Source organism: Artemia sp. Qi Xiang Cuo, chromosome 2 (genome assembly GCF_049724085.1).
Source record: "Artemia sp. Qi Xiang Cuo chromosome 2, ASM4972408v1, whole genome shotgun sequence".
NCBI lineage: Eukaryota > Metazoa > Arthropoda > Branchiopoda > Anostraca > Artemiidae > Artemia > Artemia sp. Qi Xiang Cuo.
The window spans coordinates 41585092-41600071 of record NC_142795.1 but is presented as its reverse complement, the minus strand read 5'-3'; positions in this window follow the sequence as shown (position 1 = coordinate 41600071).

Genomic DNA, 14980 nt, shown 5'->3' with positions numbered 1-14980 from the left:
ACAAGAATGATCACAAATACATGTTTATTTGGTTTTTTTTTGTTTTTGCTTCTTTTTTTTTCAGGGGTGATCGTATCGACCCAGTGGTCTTAGAATATTGTTGGAGGGATCATTCGAACGGAAATTAAAAATTCTAGTGCCCTTTTTAAGTGACCAAAAAAAATGGAGGGCCATTAGGCCCCTTCCGACGCTCATTTTTTCCCAAAGTCACCCGATCAAAATTTTGAGATATCCATTTTGTTCAGAATGGTCAAAAATATGATAACTGTGTCTTTTAGGATGACTTAATCCCCCAAAGTCCCCGGGGGGAGGGCTGAAAGTTTTGAACTTTACCCAATGTTAACATATAGTATTGAATGAATGATTTTTATTACCCATCTTTAACAATACAAAAAAAGTAAAAATGGAGTAGAGATAAAATGAAAAGAAAACAACAACACATCAAACAAACGAGCAACTTAAATTAATACTTCAAAAATCAATGACGAAACTATTTACATAAAAAGACAACCATTACACAATACTATCTATAGCTTCAAACATACTATGCGTTGGGTCTAAAGATTTCAGGAACTTTTCCCTCCTGGTCACGATCACGACGAAGGGGTCATCGAGTCCGTAACGTGCTGAAATCTGGCGGTTTCTTTGCCAGGGGGCAAAGAAACTATTTGAGGCTATTCGGAATTATACAGACGTTTTCAGAAGGGATTTTTGCTGGTAGCGGGGGGGGGTCGAGGGTTATGTGGGAGGATCTCTCCATGGGGAAAGGGATATTTCTATGAAGGGGGTGCCGGATTTCCCAGCATTATTAAAAAAAACATCAGAAATTAAATAAAAACAGACAAGTTTTTCAAACTGAAAGTAAGAATTAACATCAAAACTTAAAACGAACAGATATATTACGCATATGGTTGGGTTTGCCCCCTTGTCAATACCTCGCTCTTTAAGCCAAAGATTTTTTTAGTACTTTCATAAGAGCTATTTATTCTAATTAACGGCCTTTGTGATTAAGGGGTCATTTTCAAAAAATTCGAACTTTAGCGTAAAGAGCGAGGTATTGACTAGGGGGCGAACCCCCTAATATACGTATTAAAAATAAACGAATATAGAAGTTTGTTACGTAAGTTAATTCGTAAGTTATGTTTATTTATTACTAATAAAAACGTTCGTAAATAAAATTAAACAACTTTCGAGAAAGCCATTTAACCAAAAAAAGTAAAATTAGTATGCAATTTCGTTCTAATCATTCATGTACGTTGAGCCAAAATCAAAACCTGCATTAATTCAAAAATGTTCAAAAATTAAATAAAACCAGTTATTTTAACTGAAAGTAAGGAGCAACATTAAAACTCACAACTAACAGAAATTATTCCGTATGTGAAAGGGGCTGTCCCCTCCTTAACGCCTTGCTCTTTACGCTAAAGTTTGACTCTTTCTCACAACTCTATTTTTTAAAACAATAAAAAAAATTAAAATAAAAAAAATTAAAACAATAAAAATCCAGAGAGTCAAGGGGGCATGGGCTATATAAAAGCTTTTTTCCAATTTTTTGGGGGGCAACTGCCCCCCCCTTGCCACTCCCAAACGACGCCACTGGCAATCTAGATTGAAAGGTCGTTTCCTAATAATTCAAGTCTGGTTAATTCAAAACTGACATCAGAACTGGAAAATTCCATCATTTAGTATCCATTTCCACCCTAAGCGAGGTCAGAGAAGTATTAAAGATCAAAATTTTAGTTTGTGCAATTAATGTGGGGGCTTGAAGGGTCGTTTCTTATCAGTTCAAGTCTGAGGGGAACGAAGAAGACATTAGAATTGAAAATTTCGATCGCTTAGTACCCCATTTCCACCCTGGGGGGAGGGGTCAGCAAGGGTAAAAACACCATTTGCGGTATAATAGTATAGTACATAATTGAAATGTTGTTTTCTATTAACTTAAGTCTGGGGGACAGAAAATGACATCAGAATGGGAAAGTTCCATCACTTAGTACCCCTTTTCCACCCTAAGCAAGGTCAGAGGGATATGAAAAATCAGAATCTTAATTTATGGATTATTTGTTGGATTGAAAGGTGTTTTCCTGATTATTCTAGTCTGAGGAGACCGAACATGACATTAGAATTGAAGAATTCCATTGCTTAGTATCCCATTTCCACTCTAAACGAGATCAGAGGGGGGTGACAAATCTGAATTTTAATTTGTGCAGTATTCCTATAAAAGTGAACACTAAAATGTTCAAAAAAGGTGATTAATAACATATTCAGAATCGCTTGAAATCGCCCGTGCAGAAATACCTCTTTTTAAGGGGGAGGGGGGGTAAATCTTAAATTCAAGTTTTGCAATATTTTCTGGATTGATAAATCGTTTCCTATTAACTCAAGTCTCGGGAGACCGAAAAAGACGTCAGAATCGAAAAATTCTGTCATTTAGTAGGCCTACCCCATTTCCACCCAAAGTAAGGTTAGAGGTCAATGAAAAATTGGAATATTAATTTTTGCAGTATTCGTAAAGAAATGAACACCAAAATGTTCAAAAAAAATTCACTTTATAATATATACAGAATCGCTCGAATCCGGGGCTGGAAACTGGTCTGTCTGAAAGGTGCGAAAGGGCAGCCGCAGTCTTCAGACTTGAAGAAACTTTCTTCAAACGGTTATATACCCATTATGACTGATATACCGTCTGCTTCGGAGTGGGCGGGTGTAAAAAGGGAGGCTTTGAATAGATTGGGGTGGAGGAGGAGCGTGCGTAGCTGTGTTGGCCTCAGGCGGCTTGGTGCTGCGATGAGTTGTTAGGTAGTAGTTTTAATTATGTGTTATATTATTATAATACCAAAAATGATATTTTTACCCCTTCAATCCTCGCCTGCGGTGGAAAACTTATTCATAGGCAAACTTGAATGAGTGTTGAGTCAAACAGAATTTGATTGGATTGGGGTTGAGTTAAACGAGGGTTGAACTGCATGGAAGTTGATTTAAATGATGGTTGAGTTATACGCCTGCTACTATCTAGGGCTATGGTGAAAGAAAGGTTGAGATGGGCAGGACGTAGTTTATGGAGGAAGGATGACAGATTGTCAAAGATCATTCTTCACGGAGATCCATCTGGGGCCGAACAAAAGCAGGTCGGCCCGATTTGGGTGGGTATAGGTCATAAGGAAAATTTAAACTAATTAGAACTTCTGGGGGGGGTGGGGGGTATAAAGAATGAAGCTTTGAATAGATTAGGTTGGAGGAGGAGCGTGTGCAGCTGTGTTTACCTTAGGTGGTCTGTTGCTGTAGTGAGTTGTTAGAAGTAGCAGTAGTGATGGCATTTCATTGCACGGAAAAAACGATTTATTGTTAAAAGACTAAAAACTTAGAAATGTGGCCTTTATTTGAAAGTAACTTTGTGATTTGTGGAAATTAAAGCTTTTCTTTGGGTTGTCAGTTCACTAAATGTAAGGGGGGGGGATAAAGTGTTAGTCATTGTAAATTGTTTATCAGAACAACTTCAATCAGAAAGTTTGCTGGTTTGTAAGGCACTTATACTGATTTCTGTGACATACAAGATGTTCCAAAGCTGATCATGATAACGAATGCAATGACTTTAGCAAAAGCATATCCAAATTCATGGCTTTGTACAATATCCAGGAATCAGAATCTCCACAATCTAAAACCAGCACCCAAAGCACGAGAATTTAAGGCATTTTCATTTATCTAAAAGACATTCTTTCTAACCCAACAACCGGTAAGTGCAATGCCTGTCAGTGTCAGCCAGTTCAATCAGACTCTAGCAAACTTCTGCACTTCTAGGTAGTCGACCGTTTTGTGAGCGAGATGTTGTTGTTTGGGGTTTGACGCGTTCGACCAATGGGTCATATGCGTCCGTATCGCTCAATTGTTCTGTGTCCCCTGTAATCACTAGCTTGCTTCGTTGTCACTTGGACAATATTCACTGAACCTGATCATGTATCACTTATCTTGCTATTGGTAGGGAGTAATTCACCTGCAGCAACTGCCTGCATTGAACAACAGGAATCAAAATAATGCAACTGTGCTTTGTCAAACAGCAATTAAAATACATATACAACACAAATATAATAAATAATAGATTTTCAGATTATTTATAACCTATTACATACCTCCATATATAGAAAATTAATCAGATAAAATATGAAAGGATAGATAAGGATAATAAAAAAAATAAAATAGAAAAAGGATAACTCTAAAATAAAATAATATGGGAGGGACATCTGGCCATCAAGATTAAAATAATATTTAGCCATCTACCATTTATCTTGCTTATTTTAGGGGTTAATCCTCATCAGCACCTGCCATCAATTATAAACAGGAACCATAATGATGCAAATACCGTATCAAACAGCAAATATAATTTTTATACACGTCAATTATAATAAATAATACATTTATCCTGTCATCTAGATCAAATTATAAACAAATAAGGCAACTCTAAAGAAGTAAATATGCAGAAAAAAGATAAAAAAAATTAAATAAGAAAAAAAAATGAATTTAGGGAATGAACTAAACCAGTAGTCTTAACCAAATTACTTAATAAGTTTGTGCTTAGTTAACCATGCCAAACTCAACAGAAAACAATGGAAAGATAACTGGTCAGTTGTCTGAGAAGGGGACAACCTAGGTCTGGCCCTAGGTTGTATTGTAGCACCTTCTGGGCAGGGTACAGACTCCTTTCCTTTACGTTTCCTTTCTGCTTTGCCAGGGCTGCTGGTATCTGCTGACATTGTGGGAAGGAATGATACTTCTCTATTTAGGTTTTCAACTGACTTTTTTAGGCTATTTGTTAGGTTTTCAATTGACTTATTTAGGGTTTTTAGGTCAAGGCTGCTGGTATCTGCTGACATTGTGGGAAGGAATGAACCTTCTCTATTTAGGTTTTCAACTGACTTATTTAGGCTACAGACTGCATTTTGAAAAGGTCTTGGTGCTAACTTAGAAATCAGTTCACAAATAGATGTAATAACCTGAGTTAGATCAGAGATCTGCTTTGCAATACCTTCAAACATAACCATGTACCTCATGTTGAGTTCCTCAGCTGGAGGTTGATTAGGAGTCAGTGGAGGAAAAGAGTCTGAGTGTACTATAGGATTGTGTTCTGTATTTTTAGAAAGTCCATTCTTCAAAACTTCAGCAGCAGTCCTCATGGGGACATTATCGCTGAAAGAGTAAGTTACAATTAATTTCTTCTCCATGAATACTGAGCACTCCTTGGCATTACCAGCATGGTTACCAGTGTAGTTAGGGCACTTGAGTACCTGATCATGCTTTACTGTTTTAGACTGGGGGCATTCATTAAGGGTGTGTTGTCCACTACAAAGTAGACATCTTCTGCCTCTATGGCAATTTAAGGCCATGTGGCCGAAACCTTGTCAATTGAAACACTGAATTGCACGAAGGATAAACTGCTTAACTGTATACCTTGCACCCCAAACAAAGATTTTCAGAGGGAACTGAACATCCTGATTAAAGGTGCAAACCAAAGGGATAATTGATGGGCTTGGATTTTTATAGGCCAATGTTACTTGTTGAATTCTGTCTTCAACTTGGACCTCCTTGACAAAATCATCCAGATGGGTGACCTCCTCAGATGGGATAAATACAATGCCTTTTCTGTTTCTGATTAAAGCAGGGTTAGAGCTAGGACCAAGCACAAACTTTACCTTACATCTCTTTACTGCTATATCTGAAATAGAAAGTATAGCAGCAGCTACTGACTGGTTCACAGCTATTATGATAATGGAGCCATCTGGTCCAAGTCTTTCTAACATTGAACCATAATGGCCCCTGCACTCATGATTTTGGAGATGTTGAAACAGTTTTTAGGCAATAACTGTTATACATCCCAATGTCAACAGCGTAGGCCTACTGGTCTCATTTGGCCCTTGAACGCCTGATGTCTGCCAAGGGTATGACACCGCCCCGGAACTTTTCAACTGCGTCATAGACTATGTCAGGACACGAACTAAGAATCGCATGCCCTTCGGTCTGTAGTTTGGAGATCGGGTTCTGACGGATGCCAACTTCGCAGATGATCTTGCTCTCATTGCCAACTCGATTGACCAATTTACTCATGCGATGGAAGTCCTACAGGAAGAGGCAACAAAAGTGGGGCTGAAAATCAACTGGCTCAAAACTAAGATAATGGCAATTGATCCCCCAAGCCCGGCCCCCGAGAACATAACTGTCTCCGGAGCTTCTGTTGAAGTTGTAAGAAGCTTCACTTATCTTGGCTCCGTGCTGTCCAGTGAAAGCTCCATAGATGAGGAGGTACGCAGCCGAATGTCAAAAGCCTCGTCTATCATCGGAAGGCTCAACGCTCTCTGGAGAACGCCGCACATATCTAGGTGCACGAATATGCGAATTTATAACGCATTCGTAAGCTCGTTCCTGCTCTATGCAGCAGAAACATGGCCCCTTAAGTCGACAACCCTCAATATGGTAGACGTCTGCCAGAAGAAACAGCTCCGTCGGATTGAAGGACTTCGGTGAGATGATTTTGTGAGTAACGCAAGCGTACTTACGCACACCTCCTAAGTGCCGTTCTCCATCCAGATAGCACAGCGCATTCTCAGGTGGTTCGGACACTTCCTACGCGTGTGGACGACAACTCCAGCCCGAATAATCTATGATTTCGACCGAAAAGCCCATGGCTGGTCCCACCCGGGGGGCAGACCCCGGACCAGGTGGAAGTATGGTCTCAATAATTCCTGGAGATGGCCAACATTGCTGTCGACGAGGCCCCAATCTTAGCGCCAAAATGGTCAGCCTGGAGGAGCAGAGTTGTGACGCTCTCTACGCCGCCCCCTCCCCAACGGGGCAGGAGCTTTAAGTCAAGTAAGTCAAAGGTCTGTCCCTCAGAATATTTTAGTCTACCTGGTCGAAAAATTATGAAAATCAGTCCAAAAGAATTATCATTTGATTGATCTTGCCGCTTTGGGAATTTCTGTGCTGTCACCCGCCTTGATTGACAGACTAGCCGAGAAAAGGTAACTACATTTCAGTGTCTTAAAGAAGCAATTAGGTCGAAGTTATGCCATAATTAGGCGTTGTATATATGTTTTCTTTCACATTTTTTGCTTAGTATTAAGTAAACTTCGGCAAGTGAAAGACAAGTTACTGTGATATTGTGCACTTTGTATAGCCCTATTAAATTTTTAATTACGACCCACGAGCATAAGTTGGATTCAATTTATTGAACTTGAATGAATACTATTGTTTGATTATTGCAACCATTTATATCTGTTCAATCACTAAGTTGTTACTTAGTTAAATTCTAAGTTAGTTGAAGTGAAAAAGGAACAGGAGAGGGCTCAACCTGAAGAGTGGTTAAGTCTATCATGATGGTCAGAAGAAGAAATATATTTTCCAGGGAAGACCAGCCTTACTGAACCATTTGGTTATTGTCCCTGCGTCACCGAGTCTAAGGAGTAAGAAACCAGCTGAAATGCTGCATCTACTGAGAATGATGGTTTGTTTGGACTGAAAATCATACCATGAGGGAGAAATCTGGATTGCGAGGAACTGAGGCGTTCCCGCTGGCTTGTGGATATTCCATATCTCTTCAAGAATTACGAGACATAGGTCATCTGGCACATGTAAGTTTATAGCCATTAGGGGTTCCCGACGGGCAAAAAAAGGGTGTTGAATAAGGAGTTTTGTCGGATAGATAATACTCAAACTCCTATTTGCATGTGCTCATTAATATTGTAAATTCACAATTCCAAAATCGGCAACTAAACACAAAACGTTGATTTGTCAGAATTTTGACGGGTATGAAGTCTTTTAAGCCCCCCTCCCCCAAAAAAAAGGTTGACATAGTCTGGACATGCTCTGCAAGGGGCTATTCTTACCAACCCCTCCCCCCCTGCTCCATAGCAAACTACGCCCCTGGTTTGAAGCTCTGTGATATTTGTATACAAAAAAAGAGTATGACACTACACTCGGACGAAAATAGTTTTTCAAACTTTTACCTCTTTCCCTGAAAAATCGTTTGCAGTTTTGCCCATTCTCAGAAAAATTTAGGCGGGTGCATGTGTTCAAAATAAATCAAAATTCGTTCTTAGTTACTGCACACCCTTGAACAAATGTCCTTGTTCTCTCTCAGGATTCTTAATTTACTTTCCACAAATTGTGTAACCATTCTTGAGGATGCAATGTTTATTCATTGTTATTGTCTTTTTGTCACGTAATTCAGGAAGCTGCCTGTTCTATGAATACTATTGCAGCTTTTATTTGATTATATTTTATATACGGCAGACGAGGTATCTATAAGACAATGTTGTACAGAAAACGCTGATTATTACTTTTTTCCCCGTTGGCGTAGGAGCTCTGCTTCCTGCCAAAGGAAAAATGGGAAATATTTTAATTTATTGTTACTTATAATAATAATCAACCTTGAGAACCTTGAACGAACTGTAAGTGAGGAGCGACTCGACCCAATTGTAACCGGAACTATAAAAAATGGAATTTTGATAATGGAAAGAATCATCTTTTTATCTTGATCCTAAATATATAAAATTCCTTAAGTTTACTGTTACCCATCCAAAGCTACGAGCCTGAGAAAATTTGTGTGATTTTTTAAAAAGGGGTGAAACCCCCTCAAAGGTCAGGAAATGCTAATGAAAATCGCGCCACCAAGTCCAGTGTATTAGAAAACCCTACTGAAGAGGTTTCAAGCTTTCATCTGCAAAAATGTGTAATGTTTTATTCTTCGCCAGAATAAAGATTACGGACACGTGTTTATTTGTTTATTAAGTTAAAAAAACTTTCTGTACAAGATAAGTTTTCGAAGACAAGTAAAGAGCTACGTTAAACGAAAAATGAGCAGAAATAAAGTTAAATAATTTTCCAAGCGTAAAACTAGAAACCCAAAACGAGCATAAATTACAATAAATTACCGAGTCAAACTCAAAACAATCAGAAATTAACATGGGTAGGGGTTAATTCCCCTCATTCATTCCGAAGACCAGAACATAATTTTCACTTTACTGAAAAAAAAATCTTATTTCGAACTGAATGTTTCTATTTCTCCTTATATAGAAAAAAAAATCACAACCACGATTACTGAAAAATAATGAATATGGATTGATATTTTAATATGCATGTGCTGATATTTATTCATTAAAGTTTTAATACTTTTAAATTTATTAAAGTTTAAAAAGTGAAAGCATTTAAAATGTATTTTGTTTTCAGTAAAGTATAAATTATATTCTGGTCTTCAGAAGCCATGAGGGGCGTCAGCCCTACTTAAGTGAATTCCTAGTTGTTTTGAGTTGAACTCGAATATTTATTGTACCTTCTGTTCGTTTTGGGCTTCATATATTTATTGATCGTGATTTGTGGTAGTTTTACGCTTGGAAAATTATTTAACTTTCTTTTTGCTCATTCTTCGTGTTAATGGAAAAGGCTTTTCTTATTTCAGTTCTGTTCGTTTTTTATTGACATAATTTTTTTCATGGGAATTTTTTTTAATCTTTTCATTTTTTTCTATAAGAATCCATAGTTTTTCTTACTATTTACATCTTGTAGAAATTTTTTTTTTTACAATTTTTAATAACATACGGGCTTTTAAAATATGGACGCACATAGCATTATTTAATTTAGTTGAAAAATAAAGCTTACTACAATTTCTAAAACAAAATGTCCATGGGCGTATGGAAGGGGATTAGGGGGGCTCTGCCCCCTAGAACTTCAAATTTACACTAGATATGGCTGAAAAGCGTAGTACTGCTGTTGCTAGTAGCAGTACTGTGCGCATATTATATTTTTATTAGCTCAAAATACCCTTAAACATGCTCTGAAAAATGTTTTCTAATACTCTAAGTCGTTCTTGATATTTTGCCGATACGACCATTTGACAGCCTATATATATTCAGCGTGTTTCAGTTAAACTTAACATAACCCCCAACATTTCTGAAAAGGTCTCCTTAATACTCTTCGCTTTGAGTAGTATACCTGTTTGGTTGGCTCAATATTCCTCTTAACATGCACTGAAAGTTTCAACTTAATGCTTTAAGCTGTTCTTGAGATATATCTGTTACAGGCTTTTAATAACTTGCATCCACATAGCGTGTTATAATTTTAAAGGCTCACTGTAACAGCCTTAGCTTCAGCAGTTCTAGTACTAGTTGTCATAGTAGTTGTTGTAGCAGTAGTAGTCCTAGTAGTTGCAGCAGTTGTAGTATACTTGAAGTAGTAGAAGTAGTAGTAGCATTAGTAGTTGTAATACACACATTTTGCATTTTGCCTTGTTCAACATCCTTAACATGTCTTGAAAGTTTCAACTTAATGCTCAAGACCATTCCGGGAAATACTGTTGATCCACCCTTTTGACAACCTGCTTGTACAGAGTGTGTTTTAAAAAAGTTCAACTTACCCCTAAACATTCCCTGAAGTTTGAACTTCTTACCCTTGTCCTCATTAGTTACAGCAATACTAGTAATATTATTAGTAATATGCACATAGTGCCCTTTGGTTAGTTCAAAATCCACCCCAACATTCCCTGAAAGTTCCAACTTAATAATACAAGCCGTTCCTAAGATATTGCTGTTACACCTTTTTGACAATCTACATTCTCATAGTTTGTTTTTATTTAGTTCAACATCCGACTAAACATTTTTTGAAAGCTTTACCTTAATACCCTTAGCTTGTGTAGTAATAATAGTTGTAGAAGTAATAGGTTCATTAGTAGCAGCAAGCACGTAGCAACTTAGGTTTTTCTTCAACATCCTACTCAACTCACGCTGAAACTTTCAACTTTATGCCATAATCCATTCCTGAAAAATTGCTGATATGACTTCTTGATAACCTGTGTGCACATAATCTGTTTTGATTTAGTTCAGCACGTTGTAGCTTTAGTAGCAGTAGTAACAGTATTAGTAGTAGTAGCAGTAGTAATAGAAGTAGTAGTAACAAAATGCAAATATAGCCTTTTGGTTACTTAAACATCCCTCACGACAAGCCCTGTAAATTTCAACTACGCACACCAAGCCGTTCCTAAGATATCGCGGATACGTCCTTTTGACACCCTGCGTGAGGACGGCGTGTTCTGATTCAGTTCAACTTCCCCCTTAATATTCCTTGAAAATTTCATTTTCATACCCTTAGGCATGATTGTAATAGTAGTCACAGCAGTAGTAGTAGGAGCACTAGTTGTACTAGCTGTAGGACTAGTAGTAGTATTAATGGTAATAGTGCTAGTACTAGTTTCAGTAGCAGGCTTAGTATTGACATATTGCCTTTCGGTCAATGGACCATTCCCCTTGCTGGAAGTTTCAACTTGATGCAATTAGCCGTTGCTATGATATTGTCGATATGCCCTTTTGACAGTTTGTATTTTCACAGTGTGTTTTAATTTAGTTAAACTTCGCCCTCAACACTTCCTGAAGTTTTCTTAGCGTTAGAAGTTGTTGCAATAGAAGTAATAGTTGGAGTAGTAGTAGAAGTAGTATCAGTGGTAGTAGCATTAGTAGTGACATGTACATATTGCCTTTTGATCAATTGATCTTCCCTTTTTAGCATTCCCTAAAATTTCAAACTTAATTCCCTAATCCATTCTTGAGCCAAGCCCTTTTGACAATCTGCATGCACACATTGTGTTTTATCTAGTTCAAGTTTCCTCTCAATATTCTCTCAAATTTTCACTTTCATACCCTTAGCCTTCATAATACTAGCATCATAGTAGTAGTGTAGTAGTAGCAGCAGTATATTGTGTTAGTAGTTGTAGTACCAGTTGTAACAGCAGTATTAATAGCCATATTGTCTTGAACATTCCCCTCATCATGCCATGGAAGTTTCAGTTTGATAGGGTGTATGCTGTTCCGAATATATTACTAATACGCCGTTTTGACAATCTGTATGGACATAGTTTGTTTTGATTTAGTTAAACTTTCCCATCAACATTTCCTCAGCTTTTCAGATCAATATCCTTAACCTTGGTAATACTCACTACAGAAACAGTAGTTGTATTGGTAGTAGTGGAAGTAGTAGTAATAGTAGTAGTAGTTGTAGTGGTAGCAGTAGCAGGGTTAGTAGTAGTAGCTTGCAAATATTGACCTTTTGGTCAATTGATCATCCCCCCATCTGAAAATTCCAAACTAATACACTCAGTCATTCCTGGGGTACGCCCTTTTGACAACCTGAATGCACATAAGGTGTTTTGATTTAGCTCAAAACTCCCCTTAACATTCACCTGAGAGGTTCACCTGAATGCCCTTTACCTTTTTGGACACTAAAGACTAAACATGCCCATCTTTCTCAATAGTGAATACTATATGTGGCTATAGAAAAATTTGATTGGATGTGTTTGAGGGATTTAAGGGCGTGGGAGGGGGCTGGTCGCCCTCCAATCACTTTTGACACTTAAAAGGGGAGCTAGAACTGTCAATTTCCGACTGAATAAGCTCCTTCCAAAATTTCTACGGCAACTCCTTCTATACGAAGTGCCTCAGTGAAAAAAAATTTAATACATTAGATAATACGTTTATAATAGGTATAAAAATACAAAAATTAACACATAAAATGGAAAGAAAATTACACTGTGCCTACATTGCTCTTTATTTAGGCACCACTTTCGCGCTGCCTATTATTTACTTTTTTTTTCTTTGTTTTCCCGAGGGGGGATCATCTCGAACCAATGATCCTAGAAGATCGGGAGATGACTCATTCGAACGGAAATTAAAAGTTATAGTGCCCTTTTTATGTGACCAAAAAGATTAGAGATCAACTAGCCCCCACAAATCCCCTTCCCTCCCTCACTTCCAATTTCATTCAATACAAATTTTGAGATAGCAATTTTGTTCAGCATAGTTGAAAGGTTCAATAAATATGCCTTTAGGGATGACATGACCTCATTGTTTACATATAGTGTTTTTTACTGGGATATATGCCAACATTTTTCGGGTGGAGGGAGAATTTTGGGGGATTTTCCACAGGGAGAAATTTCTGTGCGGAGAGAAGTTTCCAGGGGCGAAATTTCCAGGGCAAATTCTACACGGGGGGATTTGCCAGAAGTCCTATACGAAACTATTTTATTTGTCTTAACTTCTCTTAGGCGACTCAATTTTGCTTGTGGAGATGTTCCAGGGGAATTGTCCGGGTGAAATTTTAATGGAATTGGAATCGTCAGGGAGATTTTTCCAGGGAGGGATATTCTTCCATGGAGAGAGATTTTCGGCATGATTTGAAAAATGATCAACAATTGAATAAAAAACAAATGATTGTTTCAAATGAAAGTAGCCTAAGCAGAATTCTCCAGGCGGAAGTGTCCACAGGAAGTTTTCCGAGGGGGAATTTTCAGTGAAGATGGAATTGTTCAGGGAAAATTTTAGGAGCGGGGATTTTACGTGGGAGGAAATTTCCTTAGAGGAATTTTTCGAGGGGGAGTTTCCATAGAGGGGGAGACTGATTTCCCAGCATTATTTGAAAAATGATAAAAAATGAAAAAAAACAAACATTTTTTTCAACTGAAGGTGAGGAGCAACATTAAAAATAAAACGAACAGAAATTATTCCGTATATAAGTGGGACTGCCTTCCCCTCAAAACCTAGCCTTTTACGCTAAAGTTTGACTTTCTGTCCCAATTCTTAAGTAACGACTCCTGAAATACAAGGGCCGTTTAATTAGAATAAGAAGCTTTTTTTAAAGTACTAAAAAACTTTAGCGTGAAGAGCGAGGTATTGAGAAGGGGGCTGCCCTCCTCATATACAGGATAATTTCTGCTTGTTTTAAGTATTAATGTTGCTCCTTACTCTCAATTGATTTTTTTTTATTTAAATGTCAGTTTGATGCTGAAAAAGTACTAAATATGGTGACCACGATTAGGCTATTTGCATAAAAAAACGAGGTATTACTGATGGGTTATCTATAGTAAGATATAGATGGGGTTAATCTAATACTTTTATGATGCCAGCTAATTTGTACTAGCAATACATTGAAGCTTAACGTACAAGTTGAGTATCAGTAGTTACCTATTAGGCACTTTCAAAAATACATGAAAAAATACATTGAATTGCGCATAAGGTTTCAAAAATACATGAAAAAATACATTGGAATTGGGCATGGAAAACCCATGCGTTGAACACTGTATTTACGCGTGAATATTTTAAAAGTTGGCCTACTAAAGTCGAGGTTTTTTTTTTTTTTTAACTTGACAAAGTATAATGTAGTCAAGCATGTTTTGCTCGTAATAATATAATTTAAAGCAAACAGGTTTTTTTTTCTAAACCAGTATTGTCTATAGCTTAATATATTCAAAATATTTTTTTGATATCTCTAATAGTGTATGTGTCTTCCATGTCAGAAAACCAGTGGTAAATCCCGTATCAGAAAACCGGTGCGTCTTGTTTAGCTGCCAATATATATCAATTATTTTTTTGTATATATTCAGGTTTCAGATTATAATTTTCTACAGTTTGAATAGTTCATTTGTTCTAACAATACCTATAGTTTACAATCATTTACATTGATAGAGATATGGAATCTTCTAAGCGTCTTCTGGTGAGTAAAATTTTCTTATATCGTACATGAAAAATTAAAATAGAATTTGCATATTAGTTTCGGCAGATTTAATCCGGATATGAAGGGTCACCCCCTCCTCGATATCATGCTCTTTACGCTAAAGCTGTTAGCACTTTCAAAAAGCTTCCTATTCTAATTAAAAAGTCCCTGTTTTTTTTTCTTCAAATTTCGGTAAATATTCAAAAACAGGGCCAATCTATTACTACGAACGGTACTTGCCTTACCAGACGGGTTTTCTAATGTGACACTAATTTTTTTGGGGGTCAATCGATGAGAGAGAGCGGCGGTTAGCCCATATGGTAACTTGATTAGTTGGTTTTTTAAAAAACTTGGCAACGTATGATGTACTCAAGCAAAAACCCTATAAGATTTTTGTTGTCACTATTCTAGTTTTTTCTAAACCAGTATTTGCTTGCCTGTATAGGACCATGCTATTTGCTTAACA